This window comes from Cherax quadricarinatus, chromosome 47 (genome assembly GCF_038502225.1).
Source record: "Cherax quadricarinatus isolate ZL_2023a chromosome 47, ASM3850222v1, whole genome shotgun sequence".
In the NCBI taxonomy this organism is placed as follows: Eukaryota; Metazoa; Arthropoda; class Malacostraca; order Decapoda; family Parastacidae; genus Cherax; species Cherax quadricarinatus.
This window is the reverse complement of record NC_091338.1, coordinates 30,769,513-30,786,480: the sequence shown is the minus strand read 5'-3', so window position 1 is coordinate 30,786,480 and position 16,968 is coordinate 30,769,513.

The window sequence follows — 16,968 nt, the reverse complement described above, 5'->3', positions numbered from 1 at the left end:
AGACATTACTACTCCCAGGTCCCTTACATTATTTTTCCGCTCTATTGTATGGCCAGAGTCTGTAGTATACTCTGTTCTAGTTATTATCTCCTCCAGTTTTCCATAACGGAGTAGTTGGAATTTGTCCTCATTGAACATCATATTGTTTACCGTTGCCCACTGGAAAACTTGGAGGTTAACCGCGTCCTCAGCAGATGACAGCCTCATGCAGATCCTAGTATCATCCGCAAAGGATGATACGTGCTGTGATGTATATCTCTATCTATGTCTGATATGAGGATGAGGAATAAGATGGGGGCGAGTACTGTGCCTTGTGGAACTGAGCTCTTCACTATGGCAGCCTCCGATTTAACTCTGTTGACCACTACTCTTTGTGTTCGATTTGTTAGGAAGTTGAAGATCCATCTCCCCACTTTCCCAGTTATTCCTTTAGCACGTATTTTATGGGCTATTACGCCATGATCGCATTTGTCAAATGCTTTTGCAAAGTCTGTGTATATTACATCTGCATTCTGATTTTCTTCCAGTGCATCCAAGGCCATATCATAGTGATCCAGTAGTTGTGAGAGGCAGGAGCGACCTGCCCTGAACCCATGTTTCCCTGGATTGTGCAGATTTTGGGAATCCAGGTGATTACCGGCCTATTACTACCTACGTTAAGGTCTTAGGTCTACATTATTATTATTATTATTATCTACAGTTGCCTCAGTAGTCCTAATATTAATTCACTAACAGTATAAACTACCTACCTCTTCCTCGAAAGGTAAATTTATCAATTAAATGTACCTTCCAACCACCTTTGCCAACCCGGGTGTGTGTGTGTGTATGTTTTGGGTGGGTGTAAGGGCCACCCAATCCCGCCGTTCCATCTGTGACATGTTGAGATCTTCGTACGACGAATCTGTCCTGTGGAACTTTAGGGCCGAATAAATTTCCACACCTTACGTCTTATAACTACCTGCCATCTTCCTCAGCTTAACCCTCAATGCCACACCTTCCCACTGTACGTTACGTCTTATAACTACCTGCCATCTTCCTCAGCTTAACCCTCAGTGCCACACCTTCCCACTGAACGTTACATCTTATAACTACCTGCCATCTTCCTCAGCTTAACCCTCAATGCCACACCTTCCCACTGTACGTTACGTCTTATAACTACCTGCCATCTTCCTCAGCTTAACCCTCAATGCCACACCTTCCCACTGTACCTTACGTCTTATAACTACCTGCCATCTTCCTCAGCTTAACCCTCAGTGCCACACCTTCCCACTGAACGTTACATCTTATAACTACCTGCCATCTTCCTCAGTTTAACCCTCAGTGCCACACCTTCCCACTGAACGTTGTCTTATAACTACCTGCCATCTTCTTCAGTTTAACTCTCAGTGCCACACCTTCCCACTGAACATTACGTCTTATAACTACCTGCCATCTTCCTTAGCTTTACCCTCAGTGCCACACCTTCCCGCTGTATGTTACATTTTATAACTACCTGCCATCTTCCTCAGTTTAACCTTCAGTGCCACACCTTCCCACTGTACGTTACGTCTTATAACTACCTGCCATCTTCCTCAGCTTAACCCTCAGTGCCACACCTTCCCACTGTACGTTACGTCTTATAACTACCTGCCATCTTCCTCAGCTTAACCCTCAGTGCCACGCCTTCCCACTGTACGTTACGTCTTATAACTACCTGCCATCTTCCTCAGCTTAACCCTCAGTGCCACGCCTTCCCACTGTACGTTACGTCTTATAACTACCTGCCATCTTCCTCAGCTTAACCCTCAGTGCCACGCCTTCCCACTGTACGTTACGTCTTATAACTACCTGCCATCTTCCTCAGCTTAACCCTCAGTGCCACACCTTCCCACTGTACGTTACGTCTTATAACTACCTGCCATCTTCCTTAGCTTAACCCTCAGTGACACGCCTTCCCATTGTACGTTACGTCTTATAACTACCTGCCATCTTCCTCAGCTAACCCTCAGTGCCACACCTTCCCACTGTACGTTACGTCTTATAACTACCTGCCATCTTCCTCAGCTTAACCCTCAATGCCACACCTTCCCACTGTACGTTACGTCTTATAACTACCTGCCATCTTCCTCAGCTTAACCCTCAGTGCCACGCCTTCCCACTGTACGTTACGTCTTATAACTACCTGCCATCTTCCTCAGCTTAACCCTCAGTGCCACACCTTCCCACTGTACGTTACGTCTTATAACTACCTGCCATCTTCCTCAGCTTAACCCTCAGTGCCACACCTTCCCACTGTACGTTACGTCTTATAACTACCTGCCATCTTCCTCAGCTTAACCCTCAGTGCCACACCTTCCCACTGTACGTTACGTCTTATAACTACATATATTACCACATCTACCCTCCAAGTGACTTTGAACAATATTTGGATCGTAAAGTAAAAGGACACAAGTGCATCTAATGTGGCATTTTATTGTGGCAACTTTTCGAGAGCGAAACGTTGCCACAATAAAATGTTATATTAGTTGCACTTGTGTCCTTTTATTGTACATATTGTGGATAATTATCATTATTGTTATAATCACAGGGAAGCGCTAAACCCATAGGATTATACAGCGCATGCGGGGGGTTGGAAGGTTTTCAGTCTCAATTCAGAGAACTGGAGCACAGATCCAATTCCCTAGATCAAGAGCCCCTCACCCACAATGGCCCTTGAGGGGCCATTGTGGGTAATTCTATCAACATATAGGGGTAGCAGTAATGTTAAATGATCAGTTATGGAAGGAGAAAAGAGAATATGAATGTGTAAATTCAAGAATTATGTGGATTAAAGTAAAGGTTGGATGCAAAAAGTGGGTCATAATAAGCGTGTATGCACCTGGAGAAGAGAGGAATGTAGAGGAGAGAGAGATTTTGGGAGATGTTAAGTGAATGTATAGGAGCCTTTGAACCAAGTGCGAGAGTAATTGTGGTAGGGGACCTGAATGCTAAAGTAGGAGAAACTTTTAGAGAGGGTGTGGTAGGTAAGTTTGGGGTGCCAGGTGTAAATGATAATGGGAGCCCTTTGATTGAACTTTGTATAGAAAGGGGTTTAGTTATAGGTAATACATATTTTAAGAAAAAGAGGATAAATAAGTATACAAGATATGATGTAGGGCGAAATGACAGTAGTTTGTTGGATTATGTATTGGTAGATAAAAGACTGTTGAGTAGACTTCAGGATGTACATGTTTATAGAGGGGCCACAGATATATCAGATCACTTTCTAGTAGTAGCTACACTGAGAGTAAAAGGTAGATGGGATACAAGGAGAATAGAAGCATCAGGGAAGAGAGAGGTAAAGATTTATAAACTAAAAGAGGGGGCAGTTAGGGTAAGATATAAACAGCTATTGGAGGATAGATGGGCTAATGAGAGCATAGGCAATGGGGTCGAAGAGGTATGGGGTAGGTTTAAAAATGTAGTGTTAGAGTCTTCAGCAGAAGTTTGTGGTTACAGGAAAGTGGGTGCGGGAGGGAAGAGGAGCGATTGGTGGAATGATGATGTAAAGAGAGTAGTAAGAGAGAAAAAGTTAGCATATGAGAAGTTTTTACAAAGTAGAAGTGATGCAAGGAGGGAAGAGTATATGGAGAAAAAGAGAGAGGTTAAGAGAGTGGTGAAGCAATGTAAAAAGAGAGCAAATGAGAGAGTGGGTGAGATGTTATCAACAAATTTTGTTGAAAATAAGAAAAAGTTTTGGAGTGAGATTAACAAGTTAAGAAAGCTTAGAGAACAAATGGATTTGTCAGTTAAAAATAGGAGAGGAGAGTTATTAAATGGAGAGTTAGAGGTATTGGGAAGGTGGAGGGAATATTTTGAGGAATTGTTAAATGTTGATGAAGATAGGGAAGCTGTGATTTCGTGTATAGGACAAGGAGGAATAACATCTTGTAGGAGTGAGGAAGAGCCAGTTGTGAGTGTGGGGGAAGTTCGTGAGGCAGTAGGTAAAATGAAAGGGGGTAAGGCGGCCGGGATTGATGGGATAAAGATAGAAATGTTAAAAGCAGGTGGGGATATAGTTTTGGAGTGGTTGGTGCAATTATTTAATAAATGTATGGAAGAGGGTAAGGTACCTAGGGATTGGCAGAGAGCATGCATAGTTCCTCTGTATAAAGGCATAGGGGACAAAAGAGAGTGCAAAAATTATAGGGGGATAAGTCTGTTGAGTATACCTGGTAAAGTGTATGGTAGAGTTATTATTGAAAGAATTAAGAGTAAGACTGAGAATAGGATAGCAGATGAACAAGGAGGCTTTAGGAAAGGTAGGGGATGTGTGGACCAGGTGTTTACAGTGAAACATATAAGTGAACAGTATTTAGATAAGGCTAAAGAGGTCTTTGTGGCATTTATGGATTTGGAAAAGGCGTATGACAGGGTGGATAGGGGGGCAATGTAGCAGATGTTGCAGGTGTATGGTGTAGGAGGTAGGTTACTGAAAGCAGTGAAGAGTTTTTATGAGGATAGTGAGGCTCAAGTTAGAGTATGTAGGAAAGAGGGAAATTATTTCCCAGTAAAAGTAGGCCTTAGACAAGGATGTGTGATGTCACCGTGGTTGTTTAATATATTTATAGATGGGGTTGTAAGAGAAGTAAATGCGAGGGTCTTGGCAAGAGGTGTGGAGTTAAAAGATAAAGAATCACACATAAAGTGGGAGTTGTCACAGTTGCTCTTTGCTGATGACACTGTGCTCTTGGGAGATTCTGAAGAGAAGTTGCAGAGATTGGTGGATGAATTTGGTAGGGTGTGCAAATTAAAAGTGAATACAGGAAAAAGTAAGGTTATGAGGATAATAAAAAGATTAGGTGATGAAAGATTGGATATCAGATTGGAGGGAGAGAGTATGGAGGAGGTGAATGTATTCAGATATTTGGGAGTGGACGTGTCAGCGGATGGGTCTATGAAAGATGAGGTGAATCATAGAATTGATGAGGGAAAAGGGTGAGTGGTGCACTTAGGAGTCTGTGGAGACAAAGAACTTTGTCCTTGGAGGCAAAGAGGGGAATGTATGAGAGTATAGTTTTACCAACGCTCTTATATGGGTGTGAAGCATGGGTGATGAATGTAGCAGCTAGGAGAAGGCTGGAGGCAGTGGAGATGTCATGTCTGAGGGCAATGTGTGGTGTGAATATAATGCAGAGAATTCGTAGTTTGGAAGTTAGGAGGATGTGCGGGATTACCAAAACTGTTGTCCAGAGGGCTGAGGAAGGGTTGTTGAGGTGGTTCGGACATGTAGAGAGAATGGAGCGAAACAGAGTGACTTCAAGAGTGTATCAGTCTGTAGTGGAATAAGGCGGGGTAGGGGTCGGCTTAGGAAAGGATGGAGGGAGGGGGTAAAGGAGGTTTTGTGTGCGAGGGGCTTGGACTTCCAGCAGGCATGCGTGAGCGTGTTTGATAGGAGTAAATGGAGACAAATGGTTTTTAATACTTGAGATGCTGTTGAAGTGTGAGCAAAGTAACATTTATGAAGGGGTTCAGGGAAACTGGCAGGCCGGACTTGAGTCCTGGAGATGGGAAGTACAGTGCCTGCACTCTGAAGGAGGGGTGTTGCAGTTTAAAAACTGTAGTGTAAAGCGCCCTTCTGGCAAGACAGTGATAGAGTGAATGATGGTGAACTTTTTTCTTTTTTCGGGCCACCCTGCCTTGGTGGGCCACCCTGCCTTGGTGGGAATCGGCCAGTGTGATAAAAAAAAATATATACAATATTTGGTACACACCGGCCATTAGCAGCAGTACCTGAGTATATTCAAATTTATATACCAATATTTGCATCTCACCATCTTCCCGTTTTTTCATACGAGTGATTTTTTTTTTTACCCAAACAGTGGAAAACTATTTTTTACCTGTCTGTTGTATTTAGTGTTGCCTCTGTCTAACACCTTTTTCTCTTCATACCTTCAAGTTTTTTCCTTACAGGTAAATTAAGGTTAAGGATCCCTGCCAGGGTGTGTGTGTGTGAGTGTGTGTACTCACCTAATTGTGGTTGCAGGGGTCGAGACTCAGTTCCTGGCCCTGCCTCTTCACTGATCGCTACTAGGTCCTCTCTCTCTGCTTCCTGAGCTTTGATGTAGTGGAGGCCCTGCCTCCACTACATCACTTGTTAGGTTATTCCACTTCCTGACGACTTTACGACTGAAGAAATACTTCCTAACATCCCTCTGACTCGTCTGAGTCTTCAGCTTCCAATTGTGACCCCTTGCTTCTGTGTCCCCTCTCTGGAACAACCTGTCTCTGTCTTCCTTATCTATTCCACGCAGTATTGTCTATGACGTTATCATGTCTCCCCTGACCCTCCTGTCCTCCAATGTCGTCAGTCCGATTTCCCTCAACCTTTCTTCGTGGGACATACCTCTGAGCTCCGGAACTAGCCTTGTTGCAAACCTTTGCACTTTCTCTAATTTCTTGACGTGTTTGCCCAGGTGTGGGTTCCAAACTGGTGCTGCATACTCCAGTATGGGCCTGATGTACACAGTGTACAGTGTCTTGAGCAATTCCTAACTAAGGTACCAGAACGCTATTTTCAGGTTTGCCTGGCGCCCGTTTGCTGCAGCAGTTATCTGGTTGATGTGTGACTCTGGAAACATGCTGGGTGTTATGGTCCCCCCAAGATCTTTCTCCTTGAGCGAGGTTTGCAGTCCTTGGCCACCCAGTCTATACTTTATCTGCGGTCTTCTTTGCCCTTCTACGAACTTCATGACTTTGCATCTGGCAGGGTTGAATTTAAGAAGCCAGTTGCTGGAACGCGCATCCAGCCTGTTCAGGTCTCATTGAAGTCCTGTCTAATCCTCATCTGATTTAATTCTCCTCATTAACTTCACATCATCTGCGAACAGGGACACCTTTGAGTCTATCCCTTCCATCATGTCATTCACATATACCAGAAATAGCACTGGTCCTAGGACTGACCCCTGTGGGACCCCGCTCGTCAATGGTGCCCACTGTGATACCTCATTTCGTACCATGACTCGCTGTTGCCTCCCTGTCAGGTATTCTCTGATCCATTGCAGTGCCCTTCCTGTTATACGCGCCTGATCCTCTAGTTTCTGCACTAGTCACTTGTTAGGAACTGTGTCGAAGGTCTTGTAGTCCAAGAAGATGCAATCAACCCACCCCTCTCTATCGTGTCTTACTTCTGTAACTTTGTCATAGAACTCCAGAAAGTTTGTGACATAGGATTTGCCTTCCATGAATTCGTGCTGGTTGTCGTTTGTAATCTTGTTCTGTTCCAGGTGCTCCACCACTCTCCTCCTGATAATCTTCTCCATAACTTTGCATACTATACACGTCAGTGACACTGGCCTGTAATTTAGTGCCTCCTTTCTGTCTCCTTTTTTAAAAATGGGAACTACATTTGCGGTCTTCCATACCTCAGGTAGTTGCCCAGTTTCAAAGGATGTGTTGAAGATTGTGGTTAATGGCACACCTGAGGACCCACAGGGAGATGTTGTCCGGTCCCATTGCCTTTGAGGTATCAAGGTCACTTAGCAGCTTCTTCACCTCCTCCTCAGTTGTGTGCATATCGTCCAGCACTTGTTGGTCTATTCCCTGTTGGTTAGACCCTCTGTCCTGTCTTCCCATAGTCCTTCCTGTCTCCACTGTGAATACTTCCTTAAATCTCCTGTTGAGCTCCTCGCATACCTCTTGATCGTTTCTTGTGAGTTCCCCACCTTCTTTCCTCATCCTGATCGCCTGGTCTTTGACTGCCGTCTTTCTCCTAATGTGGCTAAACAGCAGTTTCGGGTCAGTTTTGGCTATCGATGCTATGTCATTTTCGTACTGTCGCTAGGCCTCCCTCCTTATCTGTGCATATTCGTTTCTGGCTCTTCGAATGATCTCCTTGTTTTCCTGGGCCCTTTGCCTCTTATACCTCTTCCATTTTCTAATGCACTTAGTTTTTGCCTCCCTGCACCTTTGAGTAAACCAAGAACTCGCTTTGGGGGGGTTATGGGGGTTTGTGGTGTAGGTGGGATTTGTGATGGGGGGGGTGAATCAGAGTGCTCGTAGGGAGCTGCTGTGGCAGTGGGGTTTGTGATATGGGAGTGGGGATGGGGTGGGGGTGGGGGCAGAGGGAACAGTGTGTGGGTGTTGGTTGAGATTGTTCAGCTGCACATGTGTGTCTGTGTGAGTGTGTGTGTGTGTGTGTGAGTGTGTGTGTGTGTTATAAAAAAACGCGATATATAATAAGCATAGAGACCTCCAGTGAATACTAGAAAGGACTGCCCTTCTAGCATCCAGCCTGTTACTGGGTTTTTGTAACAAGTAGTCAGTATCCTGGTCCAATTATCCATTAGAATTTAATAGTAAGATTCAGTAGTGCTTCAGGATTACAACTGGTAGGCTACTGACTAAAGAAATTAATATTTTAGAAATTTATTAATAAAGATAAAGTTGTCTAGGTGGACAATATCAAAGTAAATCAATTTAACGTAATATAGGATACAAGTTGCTACACTTCTCTCGTCTACAGTAGTATTGTGCTGAAGGTACATATCTCTTTATGGCTTTTTAGTACCGTCTGGTACATTGTCAGCATTTAAGAACATAATACTAATATATACAAGTGAGTATGTGTGTATGTATGTAAGCACTCTAAGTAGTTCTCACATAAACTAACTTCTTGACCAACCTGGCAAACAGAACAGCTTGCTTGAACAGAAAGACGACCGATTCGCCAAACAGCAATATAACAAGCAGAAGCGACACAGAATCAGGAACAAGGAGATAATATAACGACACTAGGTAGGGACCATCAGCAGATCCTCCAAAAAAGTCACAAAACTCCCATACTACTGAATCTAAGTTCAGCATAAGAAAATCCCCGACTGTGATAATACACAGATAACAGTACAAATTAGGTCAGAAGCTACAGCTCAGGACCTGAGTTTCTCAGAGTGTCAGTGTGACACACAACCTCAGTACAACGTCGAAAATCACTAAGTCTACGCTATGCTCTGTGAACAAAGTTACACAGAACTAACAACAAGAGTGAGCGACAGAGATGAAGTTCCAACAATGGCCAGCAAGGGAGAGCTGGAGAGGGAGGTGTTGTTGGAATCACCATCAAACAGAGAGAGAGCTAGCGAGTGGCCAGTCAGTCTTCTCGCCCAGGTGAGGTGTGATCACCCCAGCCTGATCAGCAACTACAGAGAATCCGGCAGAAAAACAAGCCACTCAACACTCGAGCAATGAGCACTGAATAAGGTGTAAATGTTACATCCTACCTAATAATATACCTAAGTCAAATAATAATATAAAGCAATATATTTACGATTTAGCTAATATCACAAATATCAGCAATATAAAATTATATGAACAGATAATATACATTGTATACATTGTGACCCATTCAGGGGTCGCAATATTGGGTGTGGCTCCAAATAAATCCTGTAGGACTTGCTACTTTTGCACCTCCTGACATAGTCTGCTGCTATGTAGCTGCCACACTGTTCGAGCCCAGTGTGGGGTGGGGTTTGTGGCAGTCCAAGGTGCCCAGCTTCTCCCTCCAACCCCCATGGGGGCAGGGAATGGGGCTTGGCCTGGGGACAGCTGGTCCCAGAAGATGAGGACGTACTTGTACCTTCTCCCAAGGCAGACACTGAGCTGAGACTCCCACAACAGGGAGCCAAGACCAGGCCACCTCATGGAAAAGGCCCATGCCAGGCAATTACTCCGGCAAATCTACAACAACAACCCTCCTCTGTGTGTGTGAGTGTGTGTGTTTGTACTCACCTAATTGTGGTTGCAGGTGTCGAGACTCAGCTCTTGGCCCTGCCTCCTCACTGACTGCTACTGGGTCCTCGCTCTCCCTGCTCCATGAGCTTGATCATACCTCGTCTTAAAACTATGTATGATTCCTGTCTCCACTACATTGCTTGCCAGACTGTTTCACTTCCTAACAACTCTGTGGCTGAAGAAATGCTTCCTAACATTCCTTTGACTCATCTGAGTCTTCAGCTTCCAATTGTGACTCCTTGTTTCTGTGTCCAATCCCTGGATCATCCTGTCTCTATCCACCTTGTCTATTCCACAAAGTATTTTGTATGTCGTTATCATGTCTCCTCCAGTGTCGTCAGACCGATTTCCCCTAACCTTTCTTCGTAGGACATTCCCCTTAGCTCTGGAACTAGCCTTGTTGCAAACCTTTGCACTTTCTCTAATTTCTTGACGTGTTTGACCAGGTGTGAATTCCAAACTGGTGCTAACGTACACAGTGTATAAAGTCTTGAACGATTCCTTGCCGAGGTACCGAAACGCTATTCTCAGGTTTGCCAGGAGCCCATATGCCTCATCAGTTATCGTGCTTCTGGCGACGTACTCGGTATTATACTCACTCCTAGAGCTTTCTCCTTTAGTGAGGTTTGCAGTCTTTGGCCACCTAGGCTATACTCTGTCTGTGATCTTCTTTGCCATTCCCCGATCTTCATGACTTTGCATTTGGCGGGGTTAAATTCAAGGAGCCGGTTTCTGGACCAAGCTTCCAGCCTGTCTAGGTCTCTTTGTAGTCCTGCCTGATCCTCATCCAAGTTAATTCTCCTCATTAACTTCACATCATCTGCAAACAGGGACACTTCTGAGTCTATCCCTTCCATCATGTCATTCACATATACCAAAAACAGCACTGATCCAAGGACCGACCACTGTGGAACCTCGCTCGTCACAGACGCCCACTCTCATACCTCGTCACGTACCATGACACGTTGTTTCCTCCATGTTAGGTGTTCTCTAAGCCATTGCAGTGCACTTCCTTATATACATGCCTGATCCTCTAGTTTTTGCACTAATCTCTTGTGATGAATTGTGTCGAAGGCATCCTTACAGACCAAGAAAATGCAGTCTAGCCACCCTTCATCTCTCGTATCTTACTTCCGTTACCTTATCATAGGCTTGTGACCCAGGATTTGCCTTCCATGAATCCATGCTGATTGTTGTTTATAAGCTTGTTCTGTTCCAGGTGCTCCACCGCTCTCCTGATAATATTCTCAATGACTTTGCATATTATACACATCAGTGACACTGGTCTATAGTTGAGTGTCTCGTATCTGTCTCCTTTCTTAAAAATAGGGACTACTTTTGCCGTCTTCTGTACCTCTGATACTTGCCCAGGTTCACTGGATGTGTTGAAAATTGTGGTTAGTGGCACACACAGTGTTTCTGCTCCCTCTCTAAGGACCCATGGAGAGATGTCCGGTCCCACTGCCTTTTAGGTATCAAGGTCACTTAGCAGCTTCTTCACCTCCTACTTGGTTGTGTGTATTTCATTCAACACTTGTTGGAATATCTCTTGTTGGTGAACTCCTCTGTTTTGATTTCCCAGAGTCCTTTCTGTCTCCACTGTAAACACTTCCTTAAATCTCATGTTAACCTTCTCATATACTTCTTGGTCGGTTTTTGTGAGCTCCCCACCTTCTTTCCTCAGCCTGATTACATGGTCCTTGACTGTTGTCTTCCTCCTAATGTGGCTATACAACAGCTTCGGGTCAGACTTAACTTTCGACACTTTGTCGTTTTCGTACTGTGGCTTGGCCTCCCTCCTTATCTGTGCATACTCGTTTCTGGCTCGACTAATCTCTTTATTTTCCTAGGTACTTCGTCTTCTGTACTTTTTCCATTCTCTGGTGCACTTAGTTTTTGCCTCCCTGCAATTTCGGGTAAACCAAGAGCTCGTTCTGGTCTTCCCATTATTTCTTGCTGCCCTTGGGAACAAACCTTTCCTCTGTCTCCTTGCACTATGTTGATGCGTGTGTGTGTATGTGTGTGTATGTGTGTACTCACCTAGTTGTACTCACCTAGTTGAGGTTGTAGGGGTCGAGTCCAAGCTCCTGGCCCCGCATCTTCACTGGTCGCTACTAGGTCACTCTCCCTGAACCATGAGCTTTATCGTACCTCTGCTTAAAGCTATGTATGAATCCTGCCTCCACTACATCGTGTGCGTGTGTGTGTATGTGTGTGTGTGTATGTGTGTGTGTGTGTATGTGTGTGTGTGTATGTGTGTGTGTGTGTGTGTATGTGCCCGAGGTACACGATGTACAGTATCTTGAACGACTACTTCCTCAGATGAAGAAATTATTCGTAAGTTTACTAGTGTAGATTCTTCCACTACCCTGCATCCCTGTCGCTAAAGAAATACTTCCTAACATATATATGTCTCGAGATGTGACCTCTTGATCCTAACTCTCGTCTCTGAAACATTCTGCCACTGTTCACCTTATCAATTCCTCTAAGTATTTTGAACATCGTTATGTTATCCTGCCCTAGTTCTCCTGTCGACCAGTGTCAACAGATTGGGTTCCCTTAACCTCCCCTCATAACACATACCTCTTAGATCTGGTACAAGACTTGTTTCAAACCTCTGCTCTCTCTCCTATTTGTTGATATGCTTGACCAGGTGTAAGTTCCGTACTGGTGGTGGATATTCCAAATTAAACTAGACGTGTATGTTATACAGTGTTGTGAATGATCATCACTTAAATATTGAATTTGTAGTGTGTCGTGCGTGTTCAATGTACACGTATATCGTGTTATTACGATCTGGTGAGTCGTGACGCAAGCTTTGAGAGAACTTAAGTTACAACACGCAATAGCATCACTGGTGTGGGATTCGTCTGTTATAACCCGCATTTGTGGGTTATGTCATAATAGCATGGACCAATAGTTAACACACTGGACTGAATTTTTTTTGCCTCTCCTAACATTGGTTTGAGCCTTCATCTGTTCTGTGATCGAGAAAGCGTTGGACAGGCACCTAAACTCATTACCTGATCAGCCGGGCTGTGGTTCGTACGTCGGCTTATGTGAGATCAGGAGTAACAGCCTGGATGATCAGACCCTGATCCACCACAAGGCCTGGTCTCAGACCGGGCCGCAGGGGCTTTGACAACGAAACCCTCTCCAGGTATACTCCAGGTGTGGGAAACTCTTAAACCAAAGCGGAATACACTGGTTATACAACAGAACAAGTATTCGTGTTGGTATACACAGGTGTGTGTACAAGCGACACTTCAGTATAAACTTATCTTCCGTACTGTCAACACCACACTCTCGTCAGATTAAGCTTCCTGCAGATATTCTTCTCCTCCTACGTCAGTTATTAATCAGTAAGCTGCCTAACATATTTATGTAACCTCTTCAGCAAGTAAGTAACAGAGGAAAGATAAAATATAAGATAGAATTTATTACTCGGTGACGTTGACTATTTACTACCATGGAAAGAGAGGGGAACATCAAGCTTAAGTTTCCCATTCGTGACTTTGGCTTTTGATTTGTTATGTTGAGATAATATGATGAAATCTTACAATTTAACCTTCTAACAGAGAACATTGTCACTAATATAATATTCTGAAGTTGACTGGAGTGATCAATAAGGAGACAATGAAGTGAGTGAGTAACATCCTTAAAATAAGAGATGGACCGGGAGAGAGATGAGTACAGTGTATGGGATCCTCAAGGACTCTGACATGACAGATAGAGACAAATTTTAAGAAAGACGTGAAAAATATTGCTTCATTGCCTGACTGGTAGTAAGTGGATCAGCTGAATGAGAAGTATACGCAAACTATATACATAATTTGAAGAGTAGGTATGACAGGGCTTAAGCTGACAGGAATCTATAATACCGATCGCCTGAAGCTGGACAAAGAACCGTGACAAGAACTCCGAGAACCCACCGGTGCCACCACAACACTGGGAACCTCACCGTTATGTTAACCACATTCACATCCACCAGACATTTATCCACAATACTACCTTATCCATCAGTTCCTTGCCATTAACTGACACATGACTGTTATGTTGGACTGTCAGCCTAATACACCAATACACCCTGACACGTTAGTTATATTGCAATGTCAGCCAAGGACACCAGTTCACACACGTATGCATGCTTCCTCCCTGACATATCACCGTTATGTTGAACTGCCAGCCCAGTACACCAGTACACAGACGTACTCATGCTTCCACCCTTGACACGTCATCGTTATGTTGGGCTGTCAGCCCAGTACTCCAGTACACAGACGTACTCATGGTTACTCCATTGATACATCGCCGGTATGTTTTACTGTCAGCCCAGTACACAGGCGTACTCATGCTTTCTAGCTTGACACGTCACTGTTATTTTGGACTGTCTCCCCAGTACACCAGTTCACAGCCTTACTCATGCTTCCGCCCTTGGCACGTCACCGTTATGTTGGACCGTCAGCCTAGTATACCAGTACACTCACGAGTGCATGGTTCCACCCTTGACACATCACCGTTATGTTAGACTGTCAGTCCAGTACACCAGTACAAACATGTACGCATCCTTCCTCCCTTCACACGTCACCGTTATGCTGGGCTGTCAGCGCAGTACACCAGTACACAGACATTCTCATGCTTCCTCCCTTGACACGTCACTTTTATGATGCACTGTCAGCCCAGTATTCCAGTACACAGACGTACTCATCGTTACTCCATTGGCACATCTCTGGAATGTTTTACTGTCAGCCCAGTACACAAACCTACACATGCTTCCTCCCAGACACGTCACCGTTGTGCTGGACTCTCATGCCAGTACACCAGTACACAGACATTCTCATGCTTCCTCCCTGACATGTCAACGTTGTGTCGTCTGACAAGCGTAGTCAGTACTGACGAAGAGTGAGACAAGCGCAAGTCACTGGGACAAGCGCAAGTCACTGGGACAACCGCAAGTCACTGGAACAAGCGCAAGTCACTGGGACAAGCGCAAGTCACTGGGACAAGCGCAAGTCACTGGGACAAGCGCAAGTCACTGGGACAACCGCAAGTCACTGGAACAAGCGCAAGTCACTGGGACAAGCGCAAGTCACTGGGACAAGCGCAAGTCACTGGGACAAGCGCAAGTCACTGGGACAACCGCAAGTCACTGGAACAAGCGCAAGTCACTGGGACAAGCGCAAGTCACTGGGACAAGAGTAAGTCACTGGGACAAGCGCAAGCCACTGGGACAAGAGTAAGTCACTGGGACAAGCGCAAGTCACTGGGACAAGAGTAAGTCACTGGGACAAGCGCAAGCCACTGGGACGAGCGCAAGTCACTGGGACAAGCGCAAGTCACTGGGAAAAGAGTAAATCACTGGGACAAGAGCAAGTCACTGGGAAGCGCAAGTCACTGGGACAAGAGTAAGTCACTGGGACAAGAATAAGACACTGGGACAAGAATAAGTCACTGGGACAAGAGCAAGTCACTGGGACAAGAGTAAGTCACTAGGGCAAGAGCAAGTCACTGGGACAAGAGCAAGACACTGGGACAAGAGCATGGCACTGGAACAATAGCAAGGCACTCTTGCGGCTATACCTTGTGTTACACCCATGATGCTATACCTTGTGTTACACCCATGATGCTATACCTTGTGTTACACCCATGATGCTATGCCTTGTGTTACACCCATGATGCTATACCTTGTGTTACACCCATGATGCTATACCTTGTGTTACACCCATGATGCTATGCCTTGTGTTACACCCATGATGCTATACCTTGTGTTACACCCATGATGCTATACCTTGTGTTACACCCATGATGCTATGCCTTGTGTTACACCCATGATGCTATACCTTGTGTTACACCCATGATGCTATGCCTTGTGTTACACCCATTATGCTATGCCTTGTGTTACACCCATGATGCTATACCTTGTGTTACACCCATGATGCTATGCCTTGTGTTACACCCATGATGCTATGCCTTGTGTTACACCCATTATGCTATGCCTTGTGTTACACCCATGATGCTATACCTTGTGTCTAACCGGAACTTTCAGCAGGTAATCAGAATGGGGACGCTACGAGAGTCAAAGATGTGCATCCTCCTGTTAGTGATGACAGCCCTGGTGACAACGTTGCTCTCTCTGGCACTCAACTTCTCACCATCATCCGTAATTAACTGGTAAGATCAAATATACTGGTATATCTGCTGTTAACAACTCTTGGATACCTGGAGTTTACCTGGAGAGAGTTTCGGGGGCCAACGCACTCGCGGCCCGGTCTGTGACCAGGCCTCATGGTGGATCAGGGCTGTTACTGCTGGCTGCACGCAATCCAACGTACTACCCACAGCCCGGCTGGTCAGGTACCGACTTTAGGTGCTTGTCCAGTACCTGCTTGAAGACAGCCAGGGGTCTATTGGTAATCCCCCTTATGTATGCTTGGAGGCTGTTGAACAGTCTTGGGCCCCTGACACTTATTTTGTTGTCTCTTAACGTGCTAGTGACACCCCTGCTTTTCATTGGGGGAATGTTGCATAGTCTGCCGAGTCTTGCTTTCGTTGTGAGAGATTTTCGTTTGCAAGTTTGGTACTAGTCCCTCTATGATTTTTCAGGTGTATATAATTATGTATCTCTCCTGCCTGCGTTCCAGGGAGTACAGGTTTAGGAACTTCAAGCGCTCCCAGTATCTGAGGTGTTTTATCTCCGTTGTGCGCGCTGTGAAGGTTCTCTGTACATTTTCTAGGACAGCAATTTCACCTGCCTTGAAAGGTGCTGTTAGTGTGCAGCAATATTTCAGCCTAGACAGAACAAGTGACCTGAAGAGTGTCATGGGCTTGGCATCCCTAGTTTTGAAGTTTCTCATTATCCATCATGTAATTTTTCTAGCTTCTAGCAGATGAGAGTGATACAATGTTATGGTCCTTGAAGGTGATATCCTCCGACAGGATCACTCCCAGGTCTTTGACGTTGGTTTTTCGCTAGATTGTGTGGCTGGAATTTGTTTTATACTGTGATGAAGTTTTAATTTCATCATGTTTACCATATCGGTGCAATTGAAATTTCTCATCGTTGAACTTCATATTGTTTTATGCAGCCCATTGAAAGAATTGGATGATGTCCGCCTGGAGCCTTGCAGTGTCTGCAATGGAATGCACTGTCATGAAGATTCGGGTGTCATCTGCAAAGGAAGACACGGTGCTGTGGCTGATATCCTTGTCTATGTCAGATATGAG